The sequence below is a fragment of the Capra hircus genome, chromosome 17, assembly GCF_001704415.2.
Source record: "Capra hircus breed San Clemente chromosome 17, ASM170441v1, whole genome shotgun sequence".
NCBI classification, from domain to species: domain Eukaryota; kingdom Metazoa; phylum Chordata; class Mammalia; order Artiodactyla; family Bovidae; genus Capra; species Capra hircus.
This window is the reverse complement of record NC_030824.1, coordinates 69,036,601-69,058,194: the sequence shown is the minus strand read 5'-3', so window position 1 is coordinate 69,058,194 and position 21,594 is coordinate 69,036,601. Positions and strand designations below refer to the sequence as shown.

Here is a 21,594-nt window from a genome sequence, read left to right as displayed (position 1 = left end):
CTCACTGTGCCCTGTAAACTGAAGCATGGGTTATAATGAGACACCAGGCAAGTTGCCTGTTAGGCTCCAGAGGTGGCACATCACTCTCTGAAATTCCTCCAGATCAATGTGGAAAACTGACAAAGTCCACAGTACACTCTGAGCAGTTGAAACCACTCTGCAAGTCTGTGAATTCCATGGGTTCTCAAGTAAGCAGGAGGAAGTCAGTGGATTCTCAGGAAGATGTTATGCAGGAGCTCCATCCACATGTATAATTTCACTTAGACCCTATCAATATCTTATGCTGCTGCTGCTGCTAAGTTGTGTCCAACTCTTAGCAACCCCATGGACTGCAGCCTACCAGGCTCCTCTGTCCATGGGATTTTCCAGGCAAGAGTACTGGAGCGGGCTGCCATTGCCTTCTCCGATCAATGTCTTGTGAGGTCCATGTTATTGTAATTTCTACCCTTAAAATGTATAGCTGGGGAAACCAAGGTAAAGATGAATAAGCAGTCTAAAGTCACCACTAGTGACAATGCCAGGATTCAAATCTAAGGAGTCTGGTTTACAAAATCATCTAAAGCTATGTGATTTTAAGACTTGTTAAAGCTTGAATAAAATAAGGAATAGAAAGTATAAACAACAGCCATTTCTTATTAGACATACTGTACACCAGATATGATGCAGAATTCAATATATAGTTTACAAAAGGCCCAGTTTTAGTAGGTTTTTAGCACTACCACTACAAAAATAGTTAGAAATCAAATTCAATGAAGCACTGCAAGATCTTCTCTGCCCTTAAGGAGACTAGCAGAAAGGTCTGACAATGCAAGGATTACAGAACAAAGTAGAAAGTGCCAGAGTGAAGACACTAGAACAGGGGAGCCATCTAAATCAGACTTGGGGTTAGAAAAGGCACCCTGCAGCTACTGCACTTAGCTGAGTTCTAATCACAGATTAAGTGTTACCCGGATGGAGAGAAGCAAGAGAATCTCACACAGAGAGAAGAGCAGATGCTACTGGACGGAGACCTGAAGTAGCAAAGTACCACGGGGAGTGTGGCACAAAAAGAGCATGTGAGAAGAAGAGTGATGCTGGGGTGAGCAGAGCCATCCAGGTTTCCCACCATGACCATCTGCACACAGCTCAAACGTGAGTCAACTTCATCTTTATGTCTCTTTTCCTTTTGTCAATAATCCTTCCTAGTGCTCTAGTTTCAAGATGGAACTTAAATGGAATTACACTGAACACCTCAAAATCACATAATTACATTCAGCTTCAATTATAATTATTCATTGATCCAAACCTTTTATCACATAATTATCTTGGCCTTACTGGCTATTGGTAAGGTAATTAATATCAGTTAGTTGCTCAGTTGTGTCCAACTTTTCAACCCAGTGGAGTACAGCCCACCAGGATCCCCTGTCCATGGAATTCTTCAGGAAAAAATACTGCAGTGGATAGCCATTCCCTTTTCCAGGGGATCTTCCTGACCCAGGGATCAAACCGAGTCTCCTGCATGGCAGGCAGATACATTACCATCAGGGCCACCAAGGTATAATAGCAGCTTATTAGCTGATGTTAATTAACTAATAAGATAAAAACAAAGGCAAACCAGTATGAAGTCATACCCTGGGATAGGTCACATGGAGTGTAATGCCACATTATAGATCAAAGACATGCTTAGTTTTAGTATTCAATTCCAGCAATAACATATTTTTAAAACAGTACTTGCAGACAAGAGAGATTTGACCAATCTTCCTATCATTCAGCCAGTTTATGTCTACTGAACGTGGCCCTTACCTTTTCCTTTCAAGTGTGCATGCTCAGAAGAAGTTGAATGACTTTGGATGAGAAGAGAGCTACAAATAAAATCCAGCAATAAAAATAACAAAACTTTGTTTTAGCCGTCCATACCCAAAGCATACATGGTGAGTTTACATTTCTACTATGTGAAATCTAATGAGGCAATTGACCATAAAAATTAAAGTCTCTCAGAATGAAGGTATAAATAAAGTCGCTAATTAGTAAAATCTGCATTTATTCACTCATTCATCAAATATCTAAAGTGCATACAGGGCACCAAGGACAATGTCAGTTAATTAACTAATAAGATAAAAACAAAGGCAAACCAGTATGAAGTCACAACCTGGGATAGGTCACCTGGAGTGTAATGCCACATTATAGATCAAAGACATGCTTAGTTTTAGTATTCAATTCCAGCAATAACATATTTACCACACGTTTACCACAATAAATAAGACAATGCACATGATAGTAAGGAATCTACCCTAGAGGATGGGAAAGAGACAAGCTAACAAACACTTACAAAATGAATTGACAGCTATTAGGGCAAGTGTGGGAGGTTGGAGTACACAGCACACAAGCCAAGCCCTAACACAAGCCAAGCCCAGGAAAGCTTTGGAAAGAGAATAACTTCTAAGCTCAAGTCTGGAGAAGAACAGGGCTTACACAGGCCTCATATAAAACTCAAATGACACAGAAAAAAGATAGATACTCATCTCCCAAGTGAAACATCGTAACAAATGGTCCTTCTCGGGAAAAAAATTCCTTTGAAAATAAATCATACCCAAATATATCAACACACCCTTTGGTTTTCAGGTATCAAAGGAGTGAATTCCTAAGACTAGAAAACCCTATTATTTCTGTATATACAGAAGCCTTCCCTAACCATCGGGAAGGCATTCCAAGACCTCCAATGGATCCCTAAAACCGCAGATAGCACTGAAACCTGTATGTACTGTTATTTCTCATACATACATACCCATGATAAAGTTTAATTGATAAATCAAGCATAGTAAGAGATTAACAAGTGATAATAAAACAATAACTATACTGTGATAACAGTTATGTGAATGTGCTCTAGCTCTCTCAAAATACCTTACTACACAAAGTTAGTGTGTTTTCCATCTTAACTGAACAGTTATCATGCCCTGTGGCTATAACTTCCACAGGTTGAGGCGTGACAGCAAAATTAGCATGAATTTCTTTTTCATTTTTCACAATTTCACGGATGGAAGGTTCATTCTTACCACAGATCTTAGCAACCTCAGCATATGATGTTTTTTTCTTCTCTTAAGTCAAGAACATTTACACTTTTCACTTAAAGGAAGTACTTTACAGCTTATATTTGGCATTTCTGAATTGCCAGCTTCACTTCTCCTGCACTTGGGGCCATTATGAAGTAAAATAAGGGTCACTTGAACACAAGCACTGCAACAGTCAACCTAACAACCAAGAGAGCTGCTGAGTGACGAATGGCTGAGACACACTGGGCACAGGGGTGAGTCTCATCTCAAGCTCGAGCAGGCAGGACAATACCATCACACTACCAGAATAGTTTGACCACGGTAACCGAAACCTTGGATAAGAGTGGACTAATGTGTATCTTACTCCTTGGAAGAAAAGTTATGACCAACCTAGAAAGCATATTGAAAAGCAGAGACATTATTTTGCTGACTAAGGTCCGTCTAGTCAAGGCTATGGTATTTCCAGTGGTCATGTACGGACGTGAGAGTTGGACTGTGAAGAAAGCTGAGTGCCGAAGAATTGATGCTTTTGAACTGTGATGCTGGAGAAGACTCTTGAGAGTCCCTTGGACTGCAAGGAGATCCAAACAGTTCATTCTGAAGGAGATCAGCCCTGGGATTTCTTTGGAAGGAATGATGCTAAAGCTGAAACTCCAGTACTTTGGCCACCTCATGTGAGGAGTTGACTCACTGTAAAAGACGTAGATGCTGGGAGGGATTGGGGGCAGGAGGAGAAGGGGATGACAGAGGATGAGATGGCTGGATGGCAACACTTGACTCGATGGATGTGAGTCTGAGTGAACTCCGGGAGTTGGTGATGGACAGGGAGGCCTGGCGTGCTGCGAATTCATGGGGTCGCAAAGAGTCGGACACGACTGAGCGACTGAACTGAACTGAACTGAATGTGTATCTTCTTAAAAGTTAGAATGTGCCATTAGGCTCTGAGGTATCTAAAATAATTGGTAGTTTCAGGAAACAAGAATTTACTTTCTACTGGAGGTGGGGATGGTGGAGAGATTACATAGCACCTGTCCACCTTTCTCTCTCAGGTGCACAGGATAAGCCAGACTCAGAGCTGGTCAGCTGCTTCATCAAATGCTGGCTGCTCAGCATGAGGGGAGGTGAGAGAGAAAAACAAGCTCTTTTAATTAAATTAGTCATATTTAACCAAACCTCCCATAACTGATAATGTGGTTCAACAGACAAGCGAGATGCAACCTAGCGAAAATGTCAATAATCTTAAAGAGCAACACAACTCTGTAACAAGTGGTACCACCATCAACTTTTTCTCCTTAAAACAACGATGGTTAGAATGGGAATTTCTGTAGCAATGATGCACAAGGAAAACCTAGCTTCTGGTTCACCACCACATTCAGAGGCCTGAAAAACAGCAGAGATTGTACCTGCTGAGATTTCAAAGCAAAATAAGAAAGGGTGATGGCCAACTACGGTCAGTGATTTAGAAAGTGCCTTAAACAGGAAAAGGATCCCAGAATAGAGTTTCACAGAGAAACATGAGAGCAGAATGACAGGGAAAAGAGATAAAACAGAGTCACAAGAAGATGTGGCAAGAAGCACATTACTAAGTATTTGTAGAGAAGGGAAGGTAAAGAATCCAGATTTAAGGACTTCTAAGAATACTTGGTCACAGTCAAGAGTGGAAAGAAAAAAACACCAATAATTGGAAATAAAGTGAAAGAAGATATGAGCAACATATGATGAAGCAAAGTGGAAACATGAGGATTTTACAGAGACGAAACAGTAATGGTAGAAGTGAGTTCTGAACATGTGTGATGAAAAAACTACGTGCAGAAAAAGGAAAATATGTACAAGGAAAACATCTTCATTAAAAATTATTTTAAAAATATGATGAAATAAAATATGAGCTAGATATTCCTGCTGTTACTGTTGCTGCTATGCAGTCACTAAGCTGTACCCAACTCTTTGCAACCCCATAGACTGTAGCACTCCAGGCTCCTCTATCCTCCATTATCTCTGGGAGTTTGCTCAAATTCCTGTTCACTGAGTCAGTGATGCTATCTAACCTTCTCATTCTCTGCTGCCCCTTTCCTTTTGCCTTCAACATTCCCCAGCATCAGGGTCTTTTCCAATGAGTACACCTCATTGGAAAATGAGGAGTGAAGAGCAATTAGTAATAGCTCCAGAAAAGGGGGAGCGAAGAACAATTAGTAATAGCTCCCGAAAAGATGAAGCAGCTGGGCCAAAGCAGAAATAACGTTCAGCTGTGGATAGGCCTGGTGGTGAAAGGAAAGTTGATGCTATAAAGAACAATATTGTATAAGAACCTGGAATGTTAGGTCCATGAATCAAGGTCCATAAATTGGACATGGTCAAACAGGAAATGGCAAGAGTGAACATTGACATCTTAGAAGTCAGTGAACTGAAATGGATGAGAAAAGGCAAATTTAATTTAGATGACCATTGTATCTACTACTGGGAGCAAGAAATGGAGTAGCCCCTGGAGTCAACAGGAGAGTATGAAATGCAGTACTTGAGTGCACTCTCAAAAATGACAGAATTACCTTGGTTCATTTCCAAGGCAATCATTCAGCATCATAGTAATACAAGTCTGTGTCCCAACCACTGATGCCAAAGAAGCTGAAGTTGACTGGTTCTATGAAGATCTACAATGCCTTCTAGAACTCACACCAAAAAATATGTGCTTTTCATCTTAGGGGATTGGTATACAAAAGTAGGAAGTCAAGAGATAACCAGACAGGCAAGTTTGACCTCAGAGTACAAAATGAAGCAAAGCAAAAGCTAACACAGTTTTGTTAAGAGAACATGTTGGTCATAGAAAACACCTTCTCCCAACAACTCAAGAGATGACTACACATGAACATCACCAGATGGTTAATACTGAAATTAGATTGACTCTACTCTTTGCAGCTGAAGATGAGAACCTCTATACAGTCTGCAAAAAGAAGACCTGGGGCTGACTGTGGCTCAGATCGTGAGCTCCTTATTGCAAAATTCAAATTTAAGTTGAAGAAAGTTGGGAAAACCACTTGGGTATTCAAATATGACCTAAATCAAATCCCTTATGATTATACACTAGAGTTAATGAACAGATTCACAGGATTAGATCTGGTAGACAAAGTGCCTGAAGAAGTGTGGACAGAAGTTCATAATTGTACAGGAGGCAGTGTTCAAAACCATCCCAAAGAAAAAGAAATGCAAGAAGGCAGAGTGGTTGTCTGAGAAGTCTTTACACATAGCTGAGAAAAAAAAATGAAAGTCAAGGAGAAAGGGAAGGATATTCCTAAGTGAATGCAGAGTTCTAGAGAAAAGCAAGGAAAAATAAAAAGACCTTAGCGAACAATGCAAAGAAACAGAGGAAAACAACAGAGTGCGGAAGACAACAGATCTCTTAAAGAAAACTGGAAATATCAAGGGAACATTCATATAAGAATGGGCACAATAAAGGACAGAAACAGTAAGGGAACTATCAAGCAGAAAAGAATAAGAAGTGGTGATGAATACACAGAAGAACTATACAAAAAACGTCTTAATGACATGGGTAACCACTATGGTGTGGTCACTCACCTAGAGCTGGACATCCTGGAGTATGAAGTCAAGTTGGGCCTTAGGAAGCATTACTATAAAGCTAGTGGAGGTGACAGAATTCCAGCTGAGCTATTTAAAATCCCAAATTGATACTGCCAAAGTGCTGTACTCAGTATAGCAGCAGGTTTGGAAAGCTCAGCAGTGGCCTCAGGACTGAAAAAGTTCAGTTTTCATTTCAATCACAAAGAAGGACAATGGCAAAGAATATTCCAACAACTGTATAACTGTGCTCATTTCACATGCTAGCAAGGTTATGTTCAAAATCTTTCAAGCTAAGCTTCAACAGTACTTGAAATGAGAAATTCCAGATGAACAAGCTGGGTTTAGAAAAGGCAGAGGAACTAGAGATTAAACTGCCAACAATTGTTGAATCATGGAGAAATCAAGGGAATTCCAGAAAAACATCTGCTTCTGCTTTATTGACTATGCCAAAGCCTTTGACTGTGTGGATCACAACAAACTGTGTGACATTCTTAAAGAGATGGGAGTACCAGACCAACTTATCTGTCTCCTGAGAAACCTGTAGTAAGACAAAAAATAACAGTTGGAACTGGACATGGAACCACTGACTGATTTAAAATCGGGAAAGGAGTATGAGAAGACTGTATATTGTCACCCTGCTTATTTAACTTATATGCAGAATGCATTACATGAAATCCCAGACTGGAAGAAGCATAAGCTGGAATCAAGTTTGCCAGGAGAAATATCAACAACCTCAGATAGGCAGATGATACCACTCTAAAAGGAGAAAGTGAAGCGAAACTAAAGAACCTCTTGATGAAGGACAAAAAGGAGAGTGAAAGAGCTGGCTTGAAGCTCAGTATTCAAAAACCTAAGATCATCATATCCGGGCCCATCATTTCATGGCATTTCCTTCCTCCTCATACCACACACCTTCTGACCTGGGGAGGCTCATCTTCCACTGTCATATCTTTTTGTCTTTTCATACTGTTCATGGGGTTCTCCCGGTAAGAATACAAGAGTGTTTTGCTACTACCTCCTCCAGTGGACCATGATTTGTCAGAACTCTTCACTGTGACCCGTTTATCTTAGGGAGCCTGGCACCCCACTTCAGTACTCTTGCCTGGAAAATCCCATGGATGGAGCAGCCTGGTGGGCTGCAGTCCATGGGGTCACTACAAGTCGGACATGACTGAGCAACTTTACTTTCACTTTTCACTTTCATGCATTGGAGAAGGGAATGGCAACCCACTCCAGTGTTCTTGCCAGGAGAATCCCAGGGAGGGGGGAGCCTGGTGGGCTGCCATCTATGGGGGCGCAAAGAGTCAGATATGACTGAAGCGACTTAGCAGCAGTAGCAGTAGCAGCCCTGCACAGCATGACTCATAGCTTCACTGAGTTACCTAAGCCCCTTCACCACAACAAAGTTGTGATCCATGAAGGGGTGATCAGTTCAGTTCAGTTGCTCAGTCCTGTCCAACTCTTTACGACCCCATAAATCGCAGCACGCCAGGCCTCCCTGTCCATCACCAACTCCCAGAGTTCACTCAAACTCAAGTCCATCGAGTCAGTGATGACATCTAGCCTTCTCATCCTCTGTCATCCCCTTCTCCTCCTGCCCCCAATCCCTCCCAGCATCAGAGTCTTTTCCAATGAGTCAACTCTTTGCATGAGGTGGCCAAAGTACTGGAGTTTCAGCTTTAGCATCATTCCTTCCAAAGAAATCCCAGGGTTGATCTCCTTCAGAATGGACTGGTTGGATCTCCTTGCAGTCCAAGGGACTCTCAAGAGTCTTCTCCAACACCACAGTTCAAAAGCATCAATTCTTCAGCACACAGCTTTCTTCACAGTCCAACTCTCACATCCATACATGACTACTGGAAAAACCATAGCCTTGACTAGACAGACCTTTATTGACAAAGTAATGTCTCTGCTTTTGAATATGCTATCTAGGTTGGTTATAACTTTCCTTCCAAGGAGTAAGTGTCTTTTAATTTCATGGCTGCAGTCACCATCTGCAGTGATTTTGGAGCCCCCAAAAAACAAAGTCTGACACTGTTTCCACTGTTTCCCCATCTATTTCCCATGAAGTGATGGGACCAGATGCCATGATCTTCGTTTTCTGAATGTTGAGTTTTAAGCCAACTTTTTCACTCTCCTCTTTCACTAAGGGGTGATACTCTTAGCTATAATTCAAATGAGAAACAATCAAGGTAAGATCTTCCAGTTTTCTGACTTAGGAGGGGAATCTGAAGGCAAACCCTGAAGCATGCTGGTGTGCAATCAGCAATGCCACAAAAAAGAAGACAAAAACAAAAGCAAATTCACTCACTACCATCCATTCTTCACATCTTTGAATTGTTTAATGATTCTATCATGGTCAATAAATACCACCTAATAGGAAATCTATCACATGTGCTTAAGATACATTGTAGAAGATTATAAGCTAACTTGAGACTGTTAGCTTCAAAATGTCTGTTAAATTTTCTTAAATAAACGAGTTTGCTTGAGTTAGGGCTCTTCCCAACTACTCTATCCTTTAAGGAGTGTTTTATATTCTACTTTAGTACAACAAGAAAACAAAAGAAGCTGATAATGTTTTACTATAGAAACATATATATATATATATATACATACACACACACACATATAAGTTAGGAATAAAAAAAAAATTCACACTCTGTGCAATCTCCTAAAACCTTTTAAAAAACAGTAATACGCAATATAAAGCTATGAAGCCAAAGAAAGCCAGCCTCATTTCAGTTTACTGTTTAATTCACTTGTGACCTAAGAAACAAAGTACAAATAACCAAAGAAGAGCCACAACTCAGTGTTTTCATAGAAGCAAAACAGATACAATCTTAGTAGTGATCTGTGTCCAGGATGTCTAACGCCCTAAGGGAAAACTACAATAACCAATCCCTTAAGAGAGACCTCAGGCTCTTAATGTTTATCCTATCTTCTAGAATGTAAAACTGCTATTATAACTGAACAATTAAATATTTACAACTTCTGTGTGATATACAGGCAAACATTCAAACTGCTTCAGTGATTTACTAAAAAGTTTCAACTCCTAAATGTAACTTAAGGATCAATATTTGTTGCTGTTATTTAGTCGCCAAGTCATGTCCAACTCTTTTGAGACCCCAAGGACTATAGCTCACCTGATTCTTCTGTCCGTGAGATTTCCCAGGCAAGAATACTATAGTATATTACCATTTCCTCCTCCAATGGATCTTCTTGATTCAAGGATCAAACACACATCTCCTGCTTAGCAGGCAGATTCTTTACCAGTGAGCCACCACAGAGGCCCAAGGATATTAGCTTCCTTCTCAGTAATAGGTTGGCTCCCACTAATACTCTTTGAAACTTTTAAAATGCAAGTCCAGTCTAATCCCATATCCTAGAAGACAGTCAGGAGAAGGCAATGGCAGCCCACTCCAGTACTCTTGCCTGGAAAATCCCATGGATGGAGGAGCCTGGTAGGCTGCAGTCCACGGGGTCACTAAGAGTCAGACATGACTGAGCAGCTTCACTTTCACTTTTCACTTTCATGCATTGGAGAAGGAAATGGCAACCCACTCCAGTGTTCTTGCCTGGAGAATCCCAGAGACGTGGGAGCCTGGTAGGCTGCCACCTATGGGGCTGCACAGAGTCGGACACGACTGAAGCGACTTAGCAGCAGCAGCAGCAGAAGACAGTCATTTTTGCTTTCTTTATTTTAAATGCAAAACATTAAATCCAAGAGTTCTCTTCTGGTTACCTCAAAAAGCTCACAGTGTAATGTCCTCAAGTAAAGGTATACTGGGGATACAGCTTGTTACTCTGTCTACTCTGTAGGCCCAATACACTCTGCTGCATATGTTAAGCACTCTGTAAAGGTTTACTGCTTTGCTTTTGAAAATGTCACTGTGTTAGTGCTTTGAAAAACTCCCACTGCCAAGCCACATCCTGGAAATGTACAGAGCTGACTTCCCCACCAGAGATGTGTTACCGTACCAGACTCATCTTTCACTACACTGAGAGGCTGTTCCTCTGACATCACTAGCTTTACAATGCTACACCCTTTCTCAGAAACCTTCACTGATTCCCACTGCCCTTGGAATCAAGTCCCAATAAATCACCATTTAAGCCTGCCATAATTTTGACCTTTTCTATAGACTCCCCAGCATGAACTCTTTTTGATGCATTTTACCAAAAAAGATACATCTGGCTCGACCCTAGTTTGTGCAATTATCTAGACCAGGAACTGCCTTTCCTCTCCAGCACTTTTTATGAATCCTACTGCACCCCTATCAGGCCCAGCCAAAATTACTTCTGCGAATTTCTCTTGTGAGAACCCTCTTCAGAACCCACATTTTGCACACAATCTTCCACCACCTCATTCTCTTCTCTATATCTCCTGCACAAAGGGCATGGGCAATGCCAGACACTGGCTCTTCTGGCTCCCACAAGCCTTCCAGGCATGCTAGCTGACTTCAAAGGAGAACTAGATATCTATAAGTACTTATTGAATACACTGTTTAGAAGTGACCACAGGGTTTTTAAACGAAATAATTTTGAGTTATTCAAGCTCATATTGAGATAGGACATAAGGCTCTATCTGGGCCTCTGAAGTAAAAGAAATGAAAAACTAGTTTAAAGAAAAGGTAACAGTTCACTTTTATAAGCTTAAATTATAATTCTTAACTTAAACTTAAATTAAAATTCTATAACTTACTCCTGGTCCTCCTATTTCTACAACCATACCTTACACCAAGTATAACTGGAAGAATAGTGAGGTGACTGTTACTTCTAAAACTTCACTTTCACCAGTCAAATGTTCATAGAAACACCCCAGTGTACAGCTGATATTCTACCTATTAGAAGTGACAGCCCAAAAGCAGAATGGTGAGAACAAGAAGCTCTCCCTTCCCAGAAGTCAGGAAACTACTCTCAGCTACCCATTTCTGACAGCAGGAAGTTGATGCAAGAATAGGAAATAACTAAAGATTTTCAGCTGTACAAGCAATAGACCTCTTGAATTTTTAAAGAACTACATAAAATTGGCAATAAGGGGTAAAAGAAAAGGGAAAGACATTAAAAAAAAAAAAAAAATTCTAACAAGCCGCAAAGAGAGTTCATTTTTTAAAACACTAGTGGTCAGTGATTTCATCTAAACGATCCTTGTTGTGGACCTGGCAGTCAAATTCAGCTACTCAAAGCTTATCTTTCTTTCTGAAAACAAGTACCAATTATTACCCTACTTATATGCTAGCTACTGAAATGGTACAACACAAAGAACACAAGCATACTGTCCACAGCCACACAGTTCACTGCCAAAATGGGACAAACAACTGAATGAAGGGTAAACCTAAACAATCCTTGAACAAGACAAGGGCACCATACAACCTGCAGGGAAACAGGAGAAAAACCTCACAGGATAAGAAAATGTCAGGGAAGCAATGAAACTGAGACTACATTCCATCCACTCCCCTCATAGTTATGGCTCAAAGAGGTAAAACAACTGGCAAGGCCAAAGACTGTCCCAAAACTTGGGTCATCTTCCTCAGGGGAAGGTGAGCTAGGTGTGGCCTTCCCTGTAGTTAAGTGAGTCAGACCTTCGTCAACAGGGGCCTACACACACGTAAGTGAAAAACCAGGCTACCAACTCCATAGGAGCTGGGGGAAAGGTAAGAGGAATAGGCCTATTAAAAGTCAACCTTTATAGACTTTTCAAAGAAAAAAATGTCTCAACATAACCACACTATTTTTCTTACTTTTATTTCAATGTCACTTAATAACTACCACATTTTATATCCCAATAACTATTTTCCCAACCAGACTGACTGAAACAGCAGGGCCAGACCTGCTGGATTATTCCAACTATGTTTTCACCCTAAAACTAAATGAAAACTTACTGATTGAAACTGACGTCAGAGCAGCACTAGGAAACAAATCAAATATACAATAACTTTCCCTCATCTTTCTCTCTCCAATCCACTCTCCACCTAGCAGCCACTGTGTTTTGTTCAAAATACAAATCTGATTATGCCACATCCATGCTTAAAACTCTACAATGGCTCTTCCCATGGCAACTCCTGATAAAGACAGAAATGCAGAAAGCTCTAAGAATGCTGGCCTTCACGAACCCACCCAGCCTCCTCTCTTGCCATGATACCCCACCTATTTGACACCAGCTACCCATTAGCCCCACAGGAGCCTGGCTCTCTCCCACCACAAGACTTGGATATTGCCATTCCCTATGCCTAACTTCCTGAGAAGGTGATGGCACCCCACTCCAGTACTCTTGCCTGGAAAATCCCATGGACAGAGGAGCCTGGCTGCAGTCCATGGGGTCGCAAAGTGTCGGACACGACTGAGCGACTTCACTTTCACTTTTCACTTTCATACATTGGAGAAGGAAATGGCAACCCACTCCAGTGTTCTTGCCTGGAGAATCCCAGGGATGGGGGGAGCCTGTTGGGCTGCCGTCTATGGGGTCGCAGAGTCAGACACGACTAAAATGACTTAGCATGCCTAACTTCATTTCCTTATTTCTCTTTTCCTTCTGATCACAGCACAATTATTCTCAGGGAATATTTCCCTGACCACTGTTATCTATCTTCACAGCCCTCACTGTAGCAGTTATTGCCATTAAAATTTGCAGTAAATTATCTGTATGATTGTTTCATTAATGCCTGCTGCTTATAATCGATCATAAGCCCCATGAAGGCAGCAGCCATGTCTGTTTTGGCTCACCACTGTTATCTGCAACACCCAGCAGATGAATATTCATTGAATCATGAACTTAGTTAAAGAAGAAGCAAACAAATGATGGAACAAAAGAAAGGACTGCCTTTCAAAACACAGCACATAGATTAAAGGAAAGTTTAAGTCACTCCCTTCTTAGCCCAAGCTTTCAAATATAGGTGCTTTCACAAAGGAAATGATGGGAAAATATATACCTTTCACAGAATGACAGGAAAACAATACCAAGATGGTTCATTCATACTTCAGTCTTCTAATTAAAAAAGCTACTCATTTTTCATTCAACACTTAAAGTCACTCTTTTCATTGTAGCAACTCAAGTATTTGAAAATACTTTAGCAATGGGCAGGTCACTACTGCCTAAAATCACTAACACTACCACGACCATCATTAACGAGAGAGTTGTATTTTTCTCTAAAAACTTTTCCATATTTCATGCAATGGAAACAAGTAAGCAGGGGTAGAAAGACTGATATCAGACAAAACAGACTTCAGAACAAAGTCTATAATAAAAGACAAAGGATGGCATTATACAATAATAAAGAGATCATTGTAAGAAAAGGATGTAATACTCATTAACATATATGCACCTAATACAGGAGCACTTAAATATATAAAGCAAATATTAACAGACACAAAGGGAGATATGATAATATACAGTAACACCCGATTGACATCAGTGGACAGATCATCCAGACCAAAAAAATCAATAAGGGAACAGCAGTCTTAAACACCACATTGGACGTAATCGGTATCTGAAAGACATCCCATCCAAAACACCAAATTGCACATTCTTCTTAGTGCATTCAGAATGTTCTCTAGGATAGATCACATGCTAGGCCACAAAACAAGTCTTAAAACTCTGACAAGATACAAACCCAACCAAGCAATTTTTCTGACCAGAATAGTGAGACACAAGAAATCAAATACATGGGGAAGGAGGTAGGAGGTATATTCAAGTGGGAGGGGACATGGGTAAATCTATGGCTGATTCATGTTGATGTTTGGCAGAAACCAACACAACACAACTCCCCAAAATCTATCAGTTCAGTTCAGTTCAGTCGCTCAGTCGTGTCCGACTCTTTGCGACCCCATGATTTGCAGCACACCAGGCCCAAAATCTACAGAAGGCAGTAAAAGCAGTTTTAAGAAGTTTATGGTGATACAGGCCTTACTCAAGAAAACAACCTAATCTACACATAAAGGAATTAAAAAAAGAATTACAAAGCCCAAAGTCATAAGGAAAGAAATAGTAAAGATCAGAGAAAATATTGAGTAAAACAGAGACAAACACACACACACACAAACCAATGAAACCAAAAGCTGGTTTTGGGTTTTTTTGTTTTTTGTTTTTTTTTGGTTAAAGGAAAATAAAATTGATAAACTTCCAGCCAGGCTCACTACCAAGAGAGAATCCAAATAAAAAATTAAAGAGGAGAAATAACAATCCATAACACAGAGATACCAGAAGATCTTAAGAGAATACTAAAAGTAGTTATATACTAACAAATTAGATAACCCAGTAGAATGGACAAATTTCTAGAAACATACAACCTTCAAAGACTGAATTAAGAAAAATCAGACAATTTCAACAGTGAAACTGAATCTGTAAAAAAAAAAAAAAAAAAAAGAATTTCAGCAAAAAAAAAAATCCAAGACATGATGGCTTCACAGAAGAATTCTACTAAATATAGCAAGAAGAAAAAGCTAACACCTATTCTTCTCAAATTATTCCAAAAAAGTGAAAAGAATGGAACACTCCCAAACTGAATCTATGAGGACACCATTACCCTGATAACAAAACCAGAAAAAGATACTACAAAAAAAGAAAATTATAAGCTAATATCTCTGATGACTATAGATGCAAAATATCCTCACAAAGTATTAGCAAATCAAATTCAACAATAAAAATAGGATCACACACCATGATTAAGTGGAATTTATTCCAGGGATGCAAGGATGGTTTAATATCCATAAGTCAATGCGATATACTACATTAACAAAAGGAAGGATAAAATTCACATGATCACCTCAATAGATGCAAAAAAAATGTACCTGACAAAATGCAACATCCATTCAATATAAAAAAAAACTCAGCAAAGTGGGTAAAAAAACGTATCTCAACATAATTAAGGCCATTTATGATAAATCTTTTGCCAATGATTAAAGCTGAAAACTTCTCTAAAATTAGTGACAAGAATGTTCACTCTTGCTACTTCTATTTAACATAGTACTGTAAATCCTAGTCACAGCAATTAGAAAAGAAAGAGAAATAAAAGGACTCTAAATTGGAAGGAAAGAGGTAAAACTGTTACTACTTGCAGGTGACATGATACTATACGTAGAAAACCCTAACATCTCAATACCAATAAAACATTAGAACTAATAAATGAATTCAGTCAAGTTGCAGGAAAGAAGATATCTCTACTGCTTTTCTATACACTAATAATGAACTATCAGACAGAGGAAGTAAGAAAATAAACTCATTTAAAATCACACCAGTCTCCATTTAATAAGGACACCAGTTATACTGAATGACTGGTCCTTCCTACCCCAGTATCTCAGCAACAGTCCTGTTTCTAAACAAACACATTCTGAAGTACTGGGCATTAAGATGTTAACATATGCATGTGTGTGTGTGTGTGTGTGTGTGTGTGTGTGTGTGTGTGTGGTGGGGGGCACCTGAACACAAGACAGTGACGTACCTCCAGTCCAAATACAGTTGAGGGGGTACTTTCAAGATGGCAGAAGAGTAAGATGCCATCCACCTTCCTCCAGACAAACACATCAAAAATACATCTGCATATGAACAACTCCTTCAAAACACATTCTGAACTCTGGCAGAAGAACACAGACTTCACAGCTCATCTTCACAGAATGAGGCAGAGTAAAAGATAAAAGCAGGGAAGGCAATGGCCCCCCACCCCAGTACTCTTGCCTGGAAAATCCAATGGACGGAGGAGCCTGGTGGGCTGCAGTCCATGGGGTCGCTAAGAGTCGGACACGACTGAGCGACTTCACTTTCACTTTTCACTTTCATGCACTGGAGAAGAAAATGGCAACCCACTCCAGTATTCTTGCCTGGAGAGTCCCAGGGATGGGGGAGCCCGGTGGGCTGCCGTCTCTGGGGTTGCACAGAGTTGGACACGACTGAAGTGACTTAGCAGCAGCAGCAGCAGCAAAAGATAAAAGAAAAAGAGACAAAGGAATTTGGGACGAGGACCTGGGCCTTGGGGAGGGAGCATAAAGAAGGAAAGGTTTCCACACACATGGAAAGCCCCCTCTCAAGTACAAACTAGGAGAACTTCGGAGCCTCAGAGGGGAGTGCAACAGCAGGTGCTTAAAAGGCAAAACAGAATTCAGCACAGACATCAGTGCTGACCAGCACTTTCCAGCCTGAAACATATGTCTACATGGCCACTAGTGAGAGGAGGCTGGGTACTCAGGGTTAGGCTTCAGGGGTCAGGTTCCAGGAAGAGGACTGGAGCTGACTGCTGTGAAGATACTCTGAAGAGGGTAGTACAGCAAAGCTGAGAATCCAGGGAAAAGCCTGAACCTGCTGGAGAAGCAAGGGATCATTGTCACAGGAACACAATAGCTCTGCCAGCACAAAGACAGGAGGATTTGGTCTTGGCAAGTGTCACAGATGGGAGAAGCCATGGCTATGAACTGCAACCCCAGAGGTAGAAATGCTGATTAGCTGCCACCAAAGAAGGGAACGAGCACCAGAGGCAGGACTAGCCATGACTTCGATTTGTAATCCCAGAGGAGGAATGCAGGCCACTTGGCCACCACCAAGAGTACCAGGGCCAATGGAAAAGACACCACTGCAGTCCCAAACCGCCAAGCTATGAGCAGGCACAGGTCATTATCCACACATTCCTGGGAGCCTATGCAGATATGCTCTGCCAAGGGACCCACGACACAGGGCCATTGCCCGGAGGGAGCGCATGACCTGCCCCAGACTGGCAAATTCCCTCGGGAATCAGCGACAGCAGGCACACCCCACAAACCCCAAATGTGTGTCTTGCACCCCTCCATCTCCTCAGCCCAAGTAAGCAACTGAACCCTAGTAAGTAGCAACTTTCAGCCTTTCTCATATGTGCAGGAAACAGGAGGGCAGCCTACAAGCAGAGGCGGGTCCAAAATCAAAGCTGAGCACCAGGGGCTGTGTGATCTAAGAGGAAAGGAATTCCTTCCTGAAGCCACAGGTACAGCAGATTAAATCCCCACGATTAGTGTGAGCCTGTGGACTATGGGGCCAACTGCAGACTTTGGAAGCAACTACAAGCTGCCGTAAGACCAGATCTGAGTCTGAGGTGACCCCACAGCACCTACAGCAGGTCCAGAGAACTTCCTAGAAACACTGGAGACTTCCTGAGTTGGCAGATTGGAGGGAACTCACTGTGTGATGAGGACAACAGAGGACATTTTTCTTACTACTACTCTCTCTCTCTGTATACATAAATAATTTTTCTTCTTCACACTGTTCCATTGTTACTTCTTTTTCATTATTCCTTTAATTTTGGTTTTACTTATTCCTCTTTTAAAAGTGTCTATTTTAAAATCATTTTATTTCTATTTTTACAGTAGTCTCATGATATTGCATTTTTACCCATGTTTTTGGTTTGGTATTTTTGCTAGTCTAATTCTAAGTATTTGTTTTCACTTATGGATTTATTGACTTAACTGTTCCTGTTTTTTGGTTCCTGTTTCCATTCTTTTTTCTCTCTCTCCCCTGTTCTCCTTGTGAGTGTGTGTTTATGAGTGTGTGAGTTTATTTAGCTATTTCTTTGACCATTTCTCACAGGGTTTTGTTTGTCTGTTCCTTGTATGATTGTTCACTTCCTTTTGTTTTCTTTTTCTTCTTCTTTCTTTTCTTTTTTTAAGTCCCTTTCTTTCTTCTTCTCTTCTGTGCTGTGCAGCTTGCAGAGTCTTGGTGCTACAGTAAGGCATTGGGTCTGGACGTTGAAAGTGAGCGACCTAAATCCAGGATGTTGGACCGCCAGAGAACTCCCAACCCTGTGGAATATTAATTGGCAAGAGCTCTCCCAAAGGTTTCCATCTCAACACTAAGACCAGGGCCCACCCAACAGCCGGCAAGCTCCAAAGCCAGGTGCCTCACATCAAATCATTACCAAAACAGGAACACAACCCTGCCCATTAGCAGATAGGCTTCCCACAGACATACCAAGCCCACAGACATCCCAAAACACAACAATGGAAACAGCACTGCCCTTCAGACAGTATCCAGCTCAAAGCACTAGAACACAGGAACTAGTTCACTCAAACAGGAAACCTTCACAAAAGCAGAATAAGTGGGGAAGAAGAATGAATAAGTGAATGAATGAGTAAGTGATCTGGGAGACAGAATAGTGTAAATAACTGAAGCATAGCAGAATAAAGAAAACCAAATGAAAAGAAAGGAGGACAGTCTCAGAAACCTCTAGGACAACATTACATGCACCAACATCTGAACTAGAGGGATACCAGAAGAAGAGAAAAAGAAAGAGAATGAAAAAATATATCTGAGAAGATAACAGTCTAAAAGTTCCCTAACATGGGAAAGGAAAATAGCCACCCAAGTCCAAGAAGCTCAGAGTCCCATACAGGATAAACCCAAAGAGAAACATGCCAAGATATATATTAATCAAACTCACAAAAACTAAACACAAAGAAAAAATATTAAAGCAGAAAAGGAAAAGCAATAAATAACATATAAGGAGATCCCCATAAGACAGCAGATATTTCAACCAAACTCTGCAGGCCAAAATGGAGTGATAGGATATACTTCAAGTGATGAGGGAAAAAAACTCTACAGCCAAGATTACTGTACCCAACGATGATCTCATGAAGATTAGATGAACAAATCAGAAGTTTTACAGATAACCAAAAGTTAAGAAAATTTAGCACCACCACACCAGCTTTAAAGCAAATGCTAAAGGAACTTCTCTAGAGAGGAAACACAAGAAAAAAAAAAAAAGAATACGAAAACCAACCCAAAACAATAGTGAAAGGTAAAAGGATCATATATATCATTACCTTAAATTTAAACAGATTAAATGTTCCAACCAAATGACAGACTGGCTGAATGGAAACAGAAACAAGAACTATATGCTGTCTACAAGAGACCCACTTCAGAGCTGGTGGGGTCACATACAGACTGAAAGTGAGGGACTGAAAAGATTCCATGCAAAAGGAAAACAAAAGACAATGTAGCATCAATACGTGCATCAGATAAAATAGGTAAACAAAGATCATTACAAGAGACAAGGAAGGACACTACATAATCATCAAGCAATCAAGCAAAGAAGAAATAGGAGCACCACAATACATTAAGGCAAATGCTAACAACTATAAAAGGGGAAGTAAGACAGTAACACAGTAATACTAGGGGACTTTAACGCCCCACTCACACCAGTGGAGATTATCCAGACAGGAAATCAATAAGGGAACACAAACATTAAATGACACATTGGACCAGTTAGACCGAATTGACATCTACAAGAATTTCATCTGAGAATAATAGAATTCACTTTATTCTCAAGTGCACATGGAACATTCTCCAGAACAGATTACATCTTGGATCACAAATCAAGTCTGGCTAAATTAAAAAAAACTGAAATTATATCCAGCATTTTTTCTGACTACTATGCTATAGGGTTAAATATCAGCTAGAGTAAATAAGCTGTAAAACACAAACACATGGAGGCTAAACAATACACTTCTGAATAACCAAGAGATCACTGAAGACATCAGAGGAAATCAAAGAGTACCTGGAAACAAATGACCGTGAAACCGTAACAACTGAAAACATGTGAATCAACGCAGTGCTGAGAGGGACGTTCACAGCAATATAGGCCTACTTCAAGAAACAAGAGAAATGTCAAATAGACAACCTAGCCTCGCACCTACAGGAATAAGAAAAATAAAAAACTCCCTTTTAATACAAGGGGAAAAATCATGAACATCAGAGCAGAAATAAACGAAAAAGAAATGAAAGAGACAATACCAAAGGTCACTAAAACTAAAATGTGATTCTTTCAGAAGATAAACAAAACTGACAGTCTATTATCCAGACTCATTAAAATAAAAAGGGAGAAGACTCAAATCAATAAAATTAAAAATTAAAAAGAAATTACAACAGACAACACAGAAATACAAAAGATCATAAGAGACTACTACAAGCAATAAAATGGACAACATGGAAGAAATAGACATATTATCAGAAAAGTATATTCCTCCAAGACTGAATCAGGCGGTCGTGGTGGTTTAGCAGCTAAGTCATGTCTGACTCTTGCAACCCCATGGACAGTAGCCTGCCAGGTTCCTCTTTCCATGGGATTCTCCAGGCAAGAATAATGGAGTGGGTTGCCATTTCCTTCTCCAGACTGAATCAGGAAGAAACAGAAAATATGAAAAGATTAATCACAAGCACTGAAATTGAATCTATGATCAAAAATCTTCCAACAAACAAAAGCCCAGGGCCAGACGGCTTCACAGGTGAATTCCATCAAATATTTAGAAAACAACTAACATGTACCCTGCTCAAACTGTCCCAGAAAATAACAGAGGAAGGAAAACTCCCAAACTCATTCTATGAGGCCACCATCATCCTGATGACCAAAACCAGACAAAGATACCATAAAAATATTATAGGCTAGCATCACTGATGAACATAGGTGCAAAAACCCTCAACAAAATTCCTCCAAACAGAATCCAACAACATGTTAAAAGGATCATACAACATGATCAAGTGGAGTTTATCCCATGCATCCAAGGATTTGTCAATATACACAAATCAATGTGATACACCATATGAACAAACTGAAAGATAAAAAACACATGATCATCTCAATACATGTCGAAAAAGCTTTTGACAAAATTCAACCAGCATTTATGATTAAAAAAAAAATCTTCAGAAAATTGGCACAGAAGGAACCTACCTCAATATAATAAAGAACATATAAAGCAAATCCACAAAAACATTATTCTCACTGGTGAAAAACTGAAAGCATTTCCTCTAAGATTAGGAACAAGACAAGGGTGCCCACTCTCACCAGTGTTATTCAATATAGTTTTGAAAAGTCCTAGACACAGCAATCAGAGAGGAAAAAGAAATAAAGGGAATCTGTATTGGAAAAGAAGTAAAAATCTCATTGTTTGCATGTGACATGACACTATACATAGAAAAACCCCAGGTTTGCAAACAGAAAACTACCAGAGCTAATCAATGAATACAGTAAAGTCTCAGGATATAAAACTA

The 21,594-nt window shown here is 40.2% G+C and overlaps 1 protein-coding gene across 1 annotated transcript in view; it reads right to left on the bottom strand.

Annotated features, from left to right (window-relative positions):
* The window catches only part of KLHL2 (kelch like family member 2), a 161,852-nt gene that overhangs the window by 121,977 nt on the left and 18,281 nt on the right, over window positions 1–21,594 (bottom strand). The window lies entirely within an intron of this gene.